The sequence below is a fragment of the Ornithodoros turicata genome, chromosome 1, assembly GCF_037126465.1.
Source record: "Ornithodoros turicata isolate Travis chromosome 1, ASM3712646v1, whole genome shotgun sequence".
Classification (NCBI taxonomy): Eukaryota; Metazoa; Arthropoda; class Arachnida; order Ixodida; family Argasidae; genus Ornithodoros; species Ornithodoros turicata.
The window spans coordinates 231,048,913-231,062,997 of record NC_088201.1 but is presented as its reverse complement, the minus strand read 5'-3'; positions in this window follow the sequence as shown (position 1 = coordinate 231,062,997).

The following is a 14,085-nucleotide window of genomic DNA, read 5'->3' as shown; positions in this document are numbered from 1 at the left end:
GGAGAACCGACATCCTGAGGTCCGATACTTGGTGGATGCCCAAGAGGAAGTGAAGCGCCGAACCAGCGGTTATCTCAAAGAAAGAGCCTACGCGGAATGTGGTCAGCTGTAGGTCGCCGAGTTGGGAGTTCCAGGCACGGCACTCGAACACGCCGGAGATGTTGACTCGGGCAAACGTGATGAGGTCGCTGGTCGACAGAGCCGATGCGATACGGACTTCACGAACACTAATTGAACCTCAGTATGCAATAAGGGGATAAGTCGGATTATCCCCTTTCTAGTATTTTTGTTGCAATGACATCTGCATACCAGTATGTACCTGCCATTTACTCCCGTGCATTTACTCCCAAAAGGGACTATTTTTGGTGGCAAGGCAATTAGTCCCCAAAAGGAGTACAAGCACTCCTTTTTTCCTTAGAGTGTAGGAGGATAAGAAACGGGAAATGTATGTGTGTCAATGGGATGGACAGACAGATCCGGTCCCGTTTCGACACATACATACAAATCATGTAACTTAAATTTTGCTACCATGCCGAAATCAACTTCGACTTCCACTCGAAAAACGCGTTCTTCCTACCTCACGTGACCGTGTCAGCACTGCTACTGAGCGTTGTAATCGGAAAAACGTGTGCACTACGCTAATAAATCATATTTTGCTGGCCATACGGAACATTATCTTCAATATTGTGCTTGTTCAGCACCACGATAATCACGATGAAGGCTGCTCCACTGCACAGAAGTAACTTCGGCCATCCTGCCATCACCATGAAAGTCCGACTCGTGAAAACTGTTTTTTTTTTGTTTTCTTTGCTGCACGAAAACTCTGTCCGTGTGGTGTTTATGGGAAAAGGGGATATGTCATGCTGCTGTGTTTTGTTCAATTTCTGCTAAGTCACACACCCAGAAGCGGTGCTAACAGGACATGCATGTAGCCTAGACACATGCATATATGTTACATATTTTGGATTTGGGTTACTTGAGGAAACTCATCTGCAATCACTTTACCAAGTATTCACTTGCAGTTTTCTCGGTTCGGGATTTTTCGACTTATCACCTTATTGCATACAGAGGCTCAATTGTCAACAGTCTCAATTGTCAACAGTCTCGAATGGGAAAGGTGCGATAGAAGGATGACAAAAATGGTTTGGGGACGGGGAATTTGGGGCGTGAGGAATTCACGTGGATTAATCTTGTGTTCTTTGGACTGGTCGGTTGTGTATGTTGATTCTGCTCCCGTGACTACATTGGTGGGCCACACCAGATTGATTGTATAGATATCTCAAGCCGCATCTTCCATCTGCACCTGCAACGGTTTAACACTCTCACCACGAAGCTATTTTCTAAGGACGTCGCAAGGATCAACCTTTTCTTGGGGTTCATCAACCACGGATGGAGTCTACTGCTTCTTGAAGGTAAGTGCCTCTTGAAGGTAAGCTGCTCCATCGGCTCCACCCAGGTTTGTGCGTATTTGGAGTATTGTATTTAAAATACTGTATTTTAAATACAATTTGCGGTATTTTGGTACTCTACTCAATACTTTTTTCTTTTGTGTATTTATACTCTATTTAAAATACATTTTCTGGTATTTTCTACTCAATACTCTAATTACATATTTTGTATCTCCCTCTCAAACTTTCTGTGTCTCGTCTTTCCATTATCTCGTTTGTTCAGTGGAAATTTCCTGAGTCCCTCGAGCTTGACACGGATAGTGACTTTAGACCCGGACATTGGCCCTTCTTGGAAGTCTCCATTTAGAGATCTTGCCCCGTGTGTTCTAATCCTTGGCGTGCCAGGGTTCTGTTACGTGTGCCTTGACGCGGTGACGCCGAATTCTGACCTCGCCGAGAAGGGACCTGCTCGAAGTTTGCTTTGTTCTGGGTCACATATGTACTTAGTGGAGTTGTGTGGTATCTCTTTGTCATCTTTTTGGGACTTGCGTCTAGATGACTCCTATCACACAGCGGCGGCTAGCGTAGTGCGCGGGGTTCAGGTGATTCATGTAGCGGCGACTTGCCGCATTGACCAATGACGGGTGACTTTTTGCGTTCAAGGATAAATACTATCTTAATTGTGTTTGAAATGCTTTTCGAAGTATTTTGTACTCTATCTTAATTACTTAAATGTTCGTGTATTTATACTGTTATCTTAATTACATTATAATGTTACGTTATTTATTATCTTAGCTTAAATACATTTTTGAGTATCTTGTAGATGTCTGGCTCCACCTTAATGATTTCGGTACTTGTACTATGGCAGAAGCCCACATTGCTACCCGAAGGATCCAGCGAAAATTCATAGTGAACCTGGAGCTGTCACTTCCGCTCTCATCGGTTTTCTCCAAGCCTCAGGACTCGTGAACTGCATGTGACGGTGTTCTAGTGTCTCTTTTATTCCTTCTTTCTTTCTTTTTCCATGTTCTCATTTTCCGTTTCCCCCCTTTTTGCTATTTTAGAATAGCGAGCCGGGTCTTTGCATGGCTAACTTTTTCCTTTCCTTCGTTTATTTAATAAATATATCCACCCCTGATAGTGAAAAGAGCCCTCTGGTGAGGCGGCTTCTATGAATGTCCGATGGGTTTCCACAAAGCTGGCAATAAAAATATAAGTCCCGGGGATCGAAGTGCTTACCAGGAGAAGAACTGGCTACATACCTCTGCGAGATACAACGCACTTTTACGAAAGACCGCAAGAAGAGGAAGTGGTAAGAGGACGTTTTCTTTCTCTGTCTTCGCCGTTCTCTCCTCTGATCTATTGAAAATATTGGGCGAACGCCTTGTTTTGACGCGTATATGCGGCTATTGTAATTGATAAATAGACGCACTATATGACCGCAGCAAACAGTCAGCTTTTTAGTCGAGCCAATGAGGAGATTGAAGGACTCGGAATGCAATCCTTTCATTGCGCGGCAGCGGAACCTTTCGTCGACCCATTTCAGCAAGAACGATTCACTGAAACAGCCTACTGTAAAGAAGGAGCGTTACCGTTCGTACCATGGAGGAAAGAAAGAGAGAGGAGGAGCCCTATGGCTCTGAGAAGTGAAGCCGAGATGGGGGGGGGGCACTCCAGTGACGTCACCGCTCGCCTTCCGATTTCGGTTACATATCCATCTCTACGGGAGCCCCCAACAACGCATAGTCTCGGAAAGCATGGATAGGTGTGGTGGCAGTGCGCCGAAATGACCCCCCCCCAGAAAGTGGCGTGTGCAGAGCGACCTCATTGGGCTATTCAGGTGACGCCATCCTCGCATGGCTCCAAAGAAGCTACAGTTCACCTCCTATCCTCTGGTCACTTGCCCCACGCTGCTCTCTTCTCTCGAAGAGCCGCCTCCTTTCCTTCTTTCCTCCGTGGTTCGTACCAATCGGTAGACGGGGGGTGGGGGGATATGTTTATTAAGAAAAAGAAAGGAAAGGTCAGCGAGACGAAGGTCGGCTTGCTACTCCAAACAAAAAGAGATAAAGAAGGGACGAAGGAAAGAAAAGGGGACGAAGGAAAAAGGGGAATGAAAGGAAAAGCAGAAAAGAAAGGGAAAGAAGACAAGAAAAAACAAAGGATATAAGGAAAGGAAAGGAAGAAGACAAAACTAAAACTGAAAAGTCACACAGGATAAAGCGATTACTTACCACAACGCAGTTGGTGAGCTTGAAATGTTTGTTCACTTCGACTTCCGAATAGTTCGTTGAACCAGAGGCCGGTATGTCGTATCTGGTGGAAGTCACCAGCGTGGGAGGCTTCCCTGCTTCCCCAGTCACGATTTGGCCGCGCATGACCTTCATGATGACACGCAGGGAGTCGGTCTTTCCCTTGTGGCTGAACAATTGAACGCCGTCATCCTTGATGGTGATCTCATCGCTGTAAAACGTCAAACGCCTCGAGATGACATTGTCCCTGACATATAAGCTAACAAGTACATTGGTGATAGTAATTAATCGCACCGCCAATGTAGCCACGTGCAGTGCTTAAGCCTAGTCCCCACTACAACTTGTCTTCATTACTGGTGCGGTGTGGAGGCGGAATGCGAATGCGGTTGTCGTTCGTCCCACTGCGCAGCTGCATGCTTTCTTGGTGCCAAAAGCGGTCGTGTTTGGCCAATCACAGACGAGGGTGCCATAAGCGAGCAGGGATGATCCTTCGCTCATTGGTCAACTGCGTAGGCGGAGGTAACTGTACCGCTTGGGGTACGGTTCAGACGCTTTCAGACATATGTCGGCACAGCTCCCTTAGAAGTCGGCCCAGGACGCACATTCCCCAGGGGGCGAGTTGTGACGTTGCCCACATACGTGAGGCCGACAATGGCAAGCCCTATCACCACCGCCACCACCACGGTCGGGTCCACTTTTTCCCGCTGCATGTGCTTTTCGCTCTGCCGTAGTCGGTTGCCGTGGCAACAGTAAAGGCTGGTTCACACTGTCACGTTTACGCTTGCGTCTACGGGTTACGGGCGCTTACGGTGGGGGTTGCCATGACGACGAAGAGACGGCGCCCGCAAGATCGTTTCCGCAAGGAGTTGAGGCAACTGAAACTTTTCTCCCGCAAGCTCCGTAACCGTAAGCGCACTGGCCAATAGGATGGCAGAAGAGTTCTGATGCCGCGCGAGCGTTTTGTCTCGCGCGTCTCCTTGCAAAGATGGCGGAAACATTGGATGCCTTAGAAGTTCTTATTCTCCAAGTTGAGAAGTTTCCCTGGCTATACAATAGCAAAAGAAGCGACTACAGGGATGCCACGAAAAAAGAAAACTCATGGATGACAATTAGCATAGCAGTGGGTCTGTCAGGTGATATCTTCACTCAATGAATCTGTCCGAAGTAGCGAGTTGTACGTTGCACTGTCGACGATGGCGTTAAGTTAAGAACATCAACAGTTAAGAACATCGTCAAGGAATGTCTGATTGTCTTCGAAAGCAGCCGGCACCGGGGTGCTGGACGCCATGCTACTCTGTGGCTCTATTTCACTTTTCTTCCGAAGGATGGCGCTCTAGGAGGCCGCTCCTCATTGGAGGAACGGAGCGCCGAAACGTAGTAATGCGAACGATGGAGGAACGATTCCGGCAACGAGATGGGTACTACGTAAGCGCGAACATGGCAGTGTGAACCATCCTTAACGCGTTCCTTTTTTATTAAATTTCGTGTTAGCGCCGCGAAGCAACTGTGGCCATGAGCGGCGTACAGACGTAGACAGATGGAGAGAGTACAGCAGGAAGGACAGAGGGGGTTAGTATGCGTCCTGGGCCGACTTCAGGGGGAACTGTGCCAACATTCGTCTGGAAAGTCTTCGGAAAACCCAGGGAAAACAGGTGACAGGATTCGAACCCGTGTCACCTCCCAGTCTCGGCGTGGAAAGCGATCATGCTAACCACTATGCCAAGGGAGCTGGTGACAGTATAACGCGTGAAATTAACAACGGTACGAACTGAGGGAAAGCTTATACACACACTGGCTTAACGCAAACAACAATGAATCAAAATGTAATACGACGTTTCAATGCGTGTTCGGGCATCATCATCATCATCATCATCAGAATGAGAAAGAAGAACGGTGCGCCACAGAGGAGGTGCAGAGGTTGCCCCGCATGGAAGAGTGTGGTGTTGTATACAGGTTGGAATGTGAACAATGCAGTGCCTGCTACGTGGGAGAAACTGGACGCGGAAAGTCACGAGGCTTTCTAAGAGCTACAAGAGCATCAGCAACATCAAAACCACCACGCGCAGTGAATCGCGGCGCAGCACTTGTCGAGCACGTGCTAAAAGCAGGTCATTCTTTGGAGTTTCACGATGCAAAGACCGTGGCACACGAACATAGATGGGGGAAGGGGGGGGTAAGAAAATGTTTTCAGTCTTTGCACATTCATCGTGATGATAACGCATGTAACAGTCCCAAAGGGTCATTACCTGATTGTTACAAGGTCGTGACTAAGCCATAAGTAGAACTCGGACGGCGTACTGTTTCTTGTTTCTTTCTTTCTGATGATGCCCGAACAGGCATATCGAAAGGTCATATTACAATTTGTGTCATTGTCGCGTTAAAGGAGGTAAGAACTCCCATCTGCATGTATTTAGTTACGGGTTTAATAGATGTAATATTGTTGTTCTACGCTTCATAAACCTATTTAGAATCTATTGTTCAATTCTTCTCCTTCATAACTTGTGCAACGTTAATACAAAAACGCACTCTCTTTCGTATTCGGGCGAGTACACGCCCACCGCCGTCGAGATACTTGTATCCATCGTTACGTCATCTGAAGTATTGTAGCACCCAATCAGACGCCAACGCGGAGGTACACATAGCATTCTACTTTACCATCTTCAAGATTAACTTCACTACATGGCACGCTCGTAGCCAACCATCATCCACAATGACAACGTTCTTGCCTCTGATTTGTTGAAAATGGGAGGCGTAGCCCATTTTGTAGCCGCGCATAATAGATACATAATAAACTTCGCCTCTCGTTATCAACAAATCATGGGCGAGAACGTTGTCATTCGGGAAGATTGTTGGCCAGGAGCGTGCTATGGTGCTGAAGATACGTAGCTATCAAATTCACCTATACAAAAGGTGTCACAGACAACACGTTCAAATCGCCGTTTGGAGCCGACACAGTCGGCGGGCTCGCTTGGTACAGTTCATAGCTCCTTCAAGCCACACTGTTAAAACAGAACTTCACCGCATAGCACGCTCCTGACCAACCATCATACCGAATGATATCATTCTGTGTCATGATTTGTTCAAAACAGGGGGGAGGCGCCTATCTGGGACAAGATAATCTGTCCCAGATAGGCGCCTCCTCTCATTTTCAACAAATCAATGTACAGAACGATATCATTCGGAATGACGGTTGGCTAGGAGCGTGCTATGCGGTGAAGTTCTGTTTTAACAGTGCAGTGTGTATGTAAGCTTTCCTCGTGATGTCCCCTGGTTTCTCGTCTATCTTCAACGGTATGAACTATAGGCATCAGCAACTGGTCGGGTTGCAACTTTCGCGCCCCTCTTCGGTACCTCCTCTCCCTCAAACTCACGCGACGCGGCCTCACCCATGCACCAACCAAGATCCGCGGTGAGCAAACACCGCCTCACGAAAAGTGTAGCCACGGAAACATTGCCCTCCGTGCGTTTCGAATGAGACGTGGCGGTCTTTGTACAGTTGCTCTCAGCTGCCGCTAGGGGAGCCATACGTGTTTACACCGATGTCCAGTACCACGTGGATGCTTATTTCTCTTATTTTGCGTTACGCACCGTTAGTGCCCGTAGCGGAACCCGCTGACAACCCTGCAGATACCTCCGCGTTCACATCAGTATAGCCCGTTCAAGATGCACTAAGTTCAAAATTTCCGTCTCTGCTGTTGTGCCGCAGAGCATCGGTTTCTTGGACGATTCTTTTCCCCCTTGGTTTCGATTGCGTAAATGGGTCGTCGTGCCACTGGAAGTTGGTCCTGCAGCATGTCCTGCACGTCCTGCAGCAAAATTCGTGTTCGGGTGTGGTACTACCAGTGTGGTAGTACCACAGGTTAAATGTAGTAATACCTCGAGCTTGTAAGAAGCTCGTCCAACAGCATGCATTATTCGTGTTCGGTTGTGGTGCTACCAGTGTGGCTAGGTCGAGAATTGTGGTAATAATACGGGCTTGAACTTACTCGGTTTCTGCCTTGCCCTCCCACATTAGCAAAGCTCCGGGACTCAGTATTATGCGAGTGTCTGTAGACCCATGCTTCAGCAGCATGAAATCTTGCCCCTGAAATGTTGCAATTGTTGAGGCAGCGTTCACACAGCAACTTTTTTTCCAGCAACTATGAGCAACCCTAGAGTTGCTGACAGTCGGCAACCTCCAGCAGCTCGAGTTGCTCAGAGTTGCTGCGAACCGCTCCCCGACCGAAAACTTGACAAGTTGCTCGCGCACCGGCCAATCAGCGAGGGGAGCATTGCCACGTGACTCCCGAGGGCGTTGTGGATTTCGTGCGTAGATTCATGGGTTCAAATCCTGCAGGTGCAGCTGAAAAATAACTTTTCCTTTTTCTTACTAATGTCACGGAAACGTATCAGTTGCCATTACTGGAAGGTAATAATGATCTATTCGCGCAATAAAACTGACTGAAACTTGATAAACAGCAGCTAAAGGAAAGATTCTACCAGTTGGATTCGAACCCACATTCTCCGGTCGCCATAAGGTTGCTTGTGGGTGGAGCTACCGAGTTGCTACGTGTGAGCGCGAACTCGAAATTGCTCGAAAGACGTTGGTTTGAGTTGCTTCGAGTTGCTGGAAAAAGTTGCCCCGTGTGAACGCCGGCTGAGGCTGCTAACAGGTTGTATCAATTTGCAGCTAACTGGTCACTCTGGAAAGCTCCAGGAAACAGATATTTGTCCAAGGGCATGCATTAGGCTTAGAACGCATAGTGTCTATTCTGAAAACGAAACTTGAACGCGGAGCAGCGCCTACCACGTCCTTCTCGTTGTACCCCTTCTCAGTAACACTTGACAGTGACTTGACTGGATGTGTTAGGAAAACAGCGTACGCTCCTGCTCATCCCCAAATCATGCGACGCGCCTTAACACCTCGAGCGCTGAATGACTGCATGGTGAACTTGAGTGAAACCTTTTACGGTGTATTTCCGACACAGAATCATCCCATTGTCATGCCTTGCGCCCTAAATGCACAGCTGCAGCACATAATTGCATACAAGTCGGCAGCTGCTCTGCTGCTGTGCTTAACTTTGTCTTCTGTCACTAGAGAACGTATCTGCAACACGCATATATGGGAAACGTAGGTACCTATAGCAATTGCCCCGCAAGGACTAGAGGTGCAAAATTTCCGGAAAGTTTAGATCGCTCGAAAAAAAAAAAAAGGTTTTCTTTCGGGTTTTTTTGCGAAAAATTGTAAAAAATGGAAACAAACGCGGTTACTGCTGAGTCGAAGCACTGCCGGCCAAGCCACAGCATACAATGAGCTAGAAACCTTAGTAGTGTTCACCCTCTAGGCATAAATGCAGAGCAGAGCATCCATTGAGACTGCTGTCTACTCAGCGATAGGTACTTGGAACAACCCGTGAACTACGACCAGAACTCCGACATTATGTGAACGCGATGGCGATCGCTTGGAGCAGCCAGACGGAGCTCTAAGTTGGGGATTGCGGGCATATTAAGAGGCACCTAAGGATCTGTTGGCGGGTTGGAACGCATCGAAGCACGGAAATTTACATTTTTCAATTACGTGGCCCGGAAATTTTGTCAGTTTTTTGCCGGAGACGAGAAAAATAAACGAAAAAAAACTTTTTTTTTCCAAATTTCCGGGTTTTTTCCGGGGCTTCGCATCTCTTCCTCTTGGGGAGGGAGGTCCCCATTCTGGAAAACTCTTGGTACCCTTTCCAATCGCGTAACAAAGGGCTAGTTTCAAGGCCTTCGGGGGCTTCAACAGCTAGTTTCGTCAGCTGGCATAGAACATAATTTAAAAAAAAATATTGTTATATTCTTCCACCCCAAACGCATGCGCGTCGGAGAGGAAAATGTTGCCGGCTTGCTATATATTTCTTGTTTAACAATGCTGAGATATATCGGAAATGTTTAGGAAAATAGAGGGCTCGATCGTGTTGCCTTCAACGAAGTCTCGTCTATTTGTGTTTTGATAAAGGTAACAAAAAAAAAAATTCAAGTGTGCGTCCTTTCTTATTTAGTTTTCCCCTGGTCTGGAGTTTCATTATGGATTCTCTTTCTTTTTAAATGCATTTCCACGCGTCATACTCACGTGATTGAACACATCACCACTTGCATCTCCCTTGTAGGTTACATGAATTTCCAGGAGGGTGGCATTAAAGACAGTTTTTTCATCTTCCATTCCAAATTGGTGATAAGTGAGCTTGCTGAGGTCCAGGGTGAGCTGGGCGCGTTTCGACCACATGTCTTGTCCGTTCCATTTCACCTTAAATGAAGAGGTCCTCGTTGCACGTAAGAACATATGTGGTGGAGCAAAATCATACACTCTAAAAAATATAACTCCTTTTTGGGTGTAATTTGACGATACCCTGACTCCCTTTTTTGTGTATATATAAACCCTCTGGCAAAACTACACCCCTCAGAAAGGGTGTTCTCTGAACACCTCTGTTGGTGTAATCTAACGGCACCCTAACTGACTCCCTTTTTGGTGTATGTCTACACCCCCAAACAAGACAACACCCTTCAGTAAGGGTGTTATGCCGGGGGCAACGGAAAGACAGCGGTTAAAATAACAGGCGTAACCTTTATTTGGATTAGCTATAATACACTGCATGCACTGCAATAAGAACCACATGGTCACCGGACAATACAAAATGTAAGAGTGTCCACCAACATAGCGACGAAGATGAAGGTATCAGGTATTACAGTGAGGCCAAGACAAGTCCTGCCTGTGCCTTGAAAAAAAAAATCTTTAAGGTGTAATAAGGGAGTAAAGCAACTGATACACCCCAAATTCACCCCAATTACACCTAAAAAGGAGTTTTCTTAGTTAGAGTGTAGAAGGCCCGTCGTGCTCTACGATCGAAACTGATTGTCGGAAGTGTATTGACCCTTGAGAGGGAGGGAGATACTTCATTTGACGTGATGGAAATTGATGTTCCGAGGCTAGTACACAAAAGGAAGGAGAAACAAAGCCTCAATCCCTATGAAAATGGCACCAGAAGAGCCAGCAGTATTTTGAAATAAACAAATAGAATAAAAATGAAATTCGCCTGTCTGTTGACATATTTTGGACGTTGTTTGGACATTGTTTCTTAGGCATTTTGAGGCTTTGCATGTATATTTGTCTTTTCTATGTTGTTCCAGCCCCAGAACATCAGTTCTCTCATTATTTGGTTTTTATTCTGAATTTCATTTCCCGTGCCCAATTTCCTAGAGACACTGGCTGAAGACGGAACTTGCCCTTTCTTTTTTCCTGAATGTCTATATAGGTCACGCAGAAGGAAATGTATATTGACTGCTTTTGGCGTTGACCGCCCTTTATTTTCACAAGAAAACAGTCTATAGCTGGTTCAAAGAACGACAAAAAAAAAAAAAGGAAGAAAAAAGCGTTCAAAGAAAAGAAAAAAAATCTAGAGGTGGAAGTGTAACTGCAGGGTGTCTAGGGAGTATTTGGAGTTTCTGTATAGCGTGCCACATCTTGCGGCAATGCCCTTTCAATAAAAAAGAAAAAAGCTCAAATCACTCAATGACAATCGCGGATGCTTTTTGGCCATACCAAATAGGTAGGGCCTATTCGGCGTATGTTTTTCACAGTTTACTGACATGCACAAAATTGGCGTTTTTCGGTATGTTTCCTGCGTTGAACATCGTTTACCGGACAGCTATCGGCGATGAAAACCACAATGTACTTTCGGCGCTGTGCGTCTAACCATGCCGTTTTACCGTTAACGAAAAAATAAAACGGACATTTTTCCCAACCATAACATTTCCGTATGGTTTTCTGACCTGCATCAACAACTTGCCGGGCATGTGCAGCAATATACCTCTGCCATCTTTCCTGCAATCTTCCTCTGTGTTCGGTGTTTTTCGATTAAAGCCGAACGAGGAAAAATTTAACCGGCGTATGTTTCTCGGTGTTTTTCGATTAAAACCGAATGAGGAAAAATTTAACCGGCGTATGTTTTTCGGTGGTTTCCGATTAAAACGGAAAACGCGGATCTCTACAAATAGGACAGCCGCGCTAACGCATCGCCGTGACGTCACGCTGTGAAGTGAGTCCATACCTCCACTTGCTAGCGCTTTCATGAGCACGCAGCAAGCACTAGAGTTTCCCTCCTCAGAATAAAACTGAAACCGCAATAACCATATATTGCTAGTCTTGCGTGCTTCCGCGATATTTGAGTGTCCCGCTCGCCTCTGAGTCAATATGAAGGGCGAGGTGCCCCAGACTAATTAGACTACACTTGCGCCCAACACTGCAGTGAGGAATTGCTTGGAGCATTAACTCACGGCAAAGATAACGCCTGTGTCTGCTAACTGCTATGCGTCTTTGAGACACCCAGTATGTCAATCGAAAGATAAACCTGTGCAGCGAGACAGCCATCTGCATTCAACGTGAACCTGCATGGCATATTACCCACCGCGCAAGACTGACTTTCAATGGACATACTCAATGTCTCAAACCGAAACCAGGTACAAACACATGCGTCATGTTGGTCGTGAATTAAAACTCTAAGCGATTCCTCACTCCACTGGTTGATGAACGTGTAATGGAATTAAGCTGGGGCACCTCACCCTTCGCTCTGACTCAGAGGCAAGCAGGACACTCGAATTTGAGGGAGCTCGTAATGAAAACTAATATATGGTATGTGATTTCACGCGGTACGTGTGCTTGTGACGGCCGTGTGCTGCTTCTCAGATAAAAAAGAAACAAAGAAATCCCCACACAGTTTCGCGCAACGGGTACTCAACAGAATTCGAAGAGGTAAGCAGTGTCCCTTTTTCGACGCCTGTCAACACTCTAAGAAAGAAAAAAAAAAGGTGTAATTTGCTAGCTTTCGGGGTAGAAGTGTTTTGTTACAGATTCTCAGCCGTTTCGGGGTAGAAAAAGAGGGGGAGAAGCAAGTCTATCTTTTCATTTCTACGACATGGGTAGAACTGTTCTACCCCTGAGCGTCTTAGCAATTCCACCCCGTTAGTGGCAAAATTCTGCGCCTACACGTTCAAGTGTTGTTCCTCTGGGGGTCTGTCGTTTCTCTCCACATGGGAGACAAGTCTAGCTCAACCCAGTAAACCTCAAAGTGGACCTCTTTGAGATGTCCACCCGACATCCCAAAGTGACTGTTTGGATGTCCCATCGATCATTGCAGAGAGCCAGTAGACGTAGCATGTACGTCCTGGCGACTATGTCTCACTTTTTTTTTCACATTCCACGAACGTCCCAGAGACGAAAAAAACTTCGGGATATTATGATATTCGCAGGATGTTTTCAAATCTGCTCATATTATTGCCGCCATCTTTAAGGTCACGTGTGCCTTGACGTTCGACCAGGACCTGTCCAGGATGAATTGCGTTCGCCCAGCCCGCTTTCGTCTACGGAGCAATGCATTGGATGCCACCCCTGTGCAATCGCCTATGGGAGAGCCGGGTCATGGGATAGTTCACAGCAGTGGCCAGCGCAAGCGCCACATTGCATTGTCGGGGAGAGGCAATGACACTGTCACCCTTGCCACCTCTTTCGTGCTACGCTACACAGGCTGTTGCTAAGCACGTGCTATTCCCTCTCTTACTGCTTCCCCGTTGTCAACGCAAGTGACGCAACGGCAAGTGACGTGATAACGTATAGTGCAAGCGGCGATTGCCAGAACTACTACCCCGGTGCTGGGAGCTTTGCGGATGTCCAGGTCTCGAGTATAGTAGTAGGTCGTGCGTTGTTCCAGACCAAGGGTTTCTGCTTTGCCACTGTGTGTCACCAGAGAAGCCCGGATGAAGTATTTAAACACGACAGGAGTCCTGAGAATTATTCAGGTTTCACAATGCGCATTCGAAATTGAAAACTACCTAGCGAGACATCCTGACGTTCTCAACACAGATACTGAAGGCTAAGATGCCGTTTACACATACAGGGTGTGTGCGGAAAAACGTGACTCGCATTTAGGCACATAGCTTGTTGTCTACCAAGATAACGAACTTCCGTCGCACGATGGCGCATTTATGCGTGCGGAATCTGCAGAAAAATCGTGGAAGCCATACTGAGCTTAAAAAAATAGACAGAGCAACGAAAACTTCGGCCTCCGTGCATGAGAATAGGGCAACATGGCGGACGCAGGAGAACTGAATTCAAGTACCGCTAGAGGAGCTATCGGTGCATAAATCGAAACGATGTCCCACAGGGATGCTCATCGGTAGTACCCCTAGCGGTGCCTGCACATAACTCTCCTGAGAGGGCCATGCACTACCATGCACTGTCATGACCACCCTATTCTAATGCATGAAAGCCCATGTTTTCGCGCTCTGTTAATTTTTTTTACGCTGAGTATGGCTTCCAGGATTTTGTTTTTGTAGCTTTCGCACGCATAAATACGCCATCGTACGCCACCGGAAGTCCCTCGGGTAAGTGGACAACGAGTTTCATGTAAAAATGAGGGTCATGTTTTTCTGCACACACC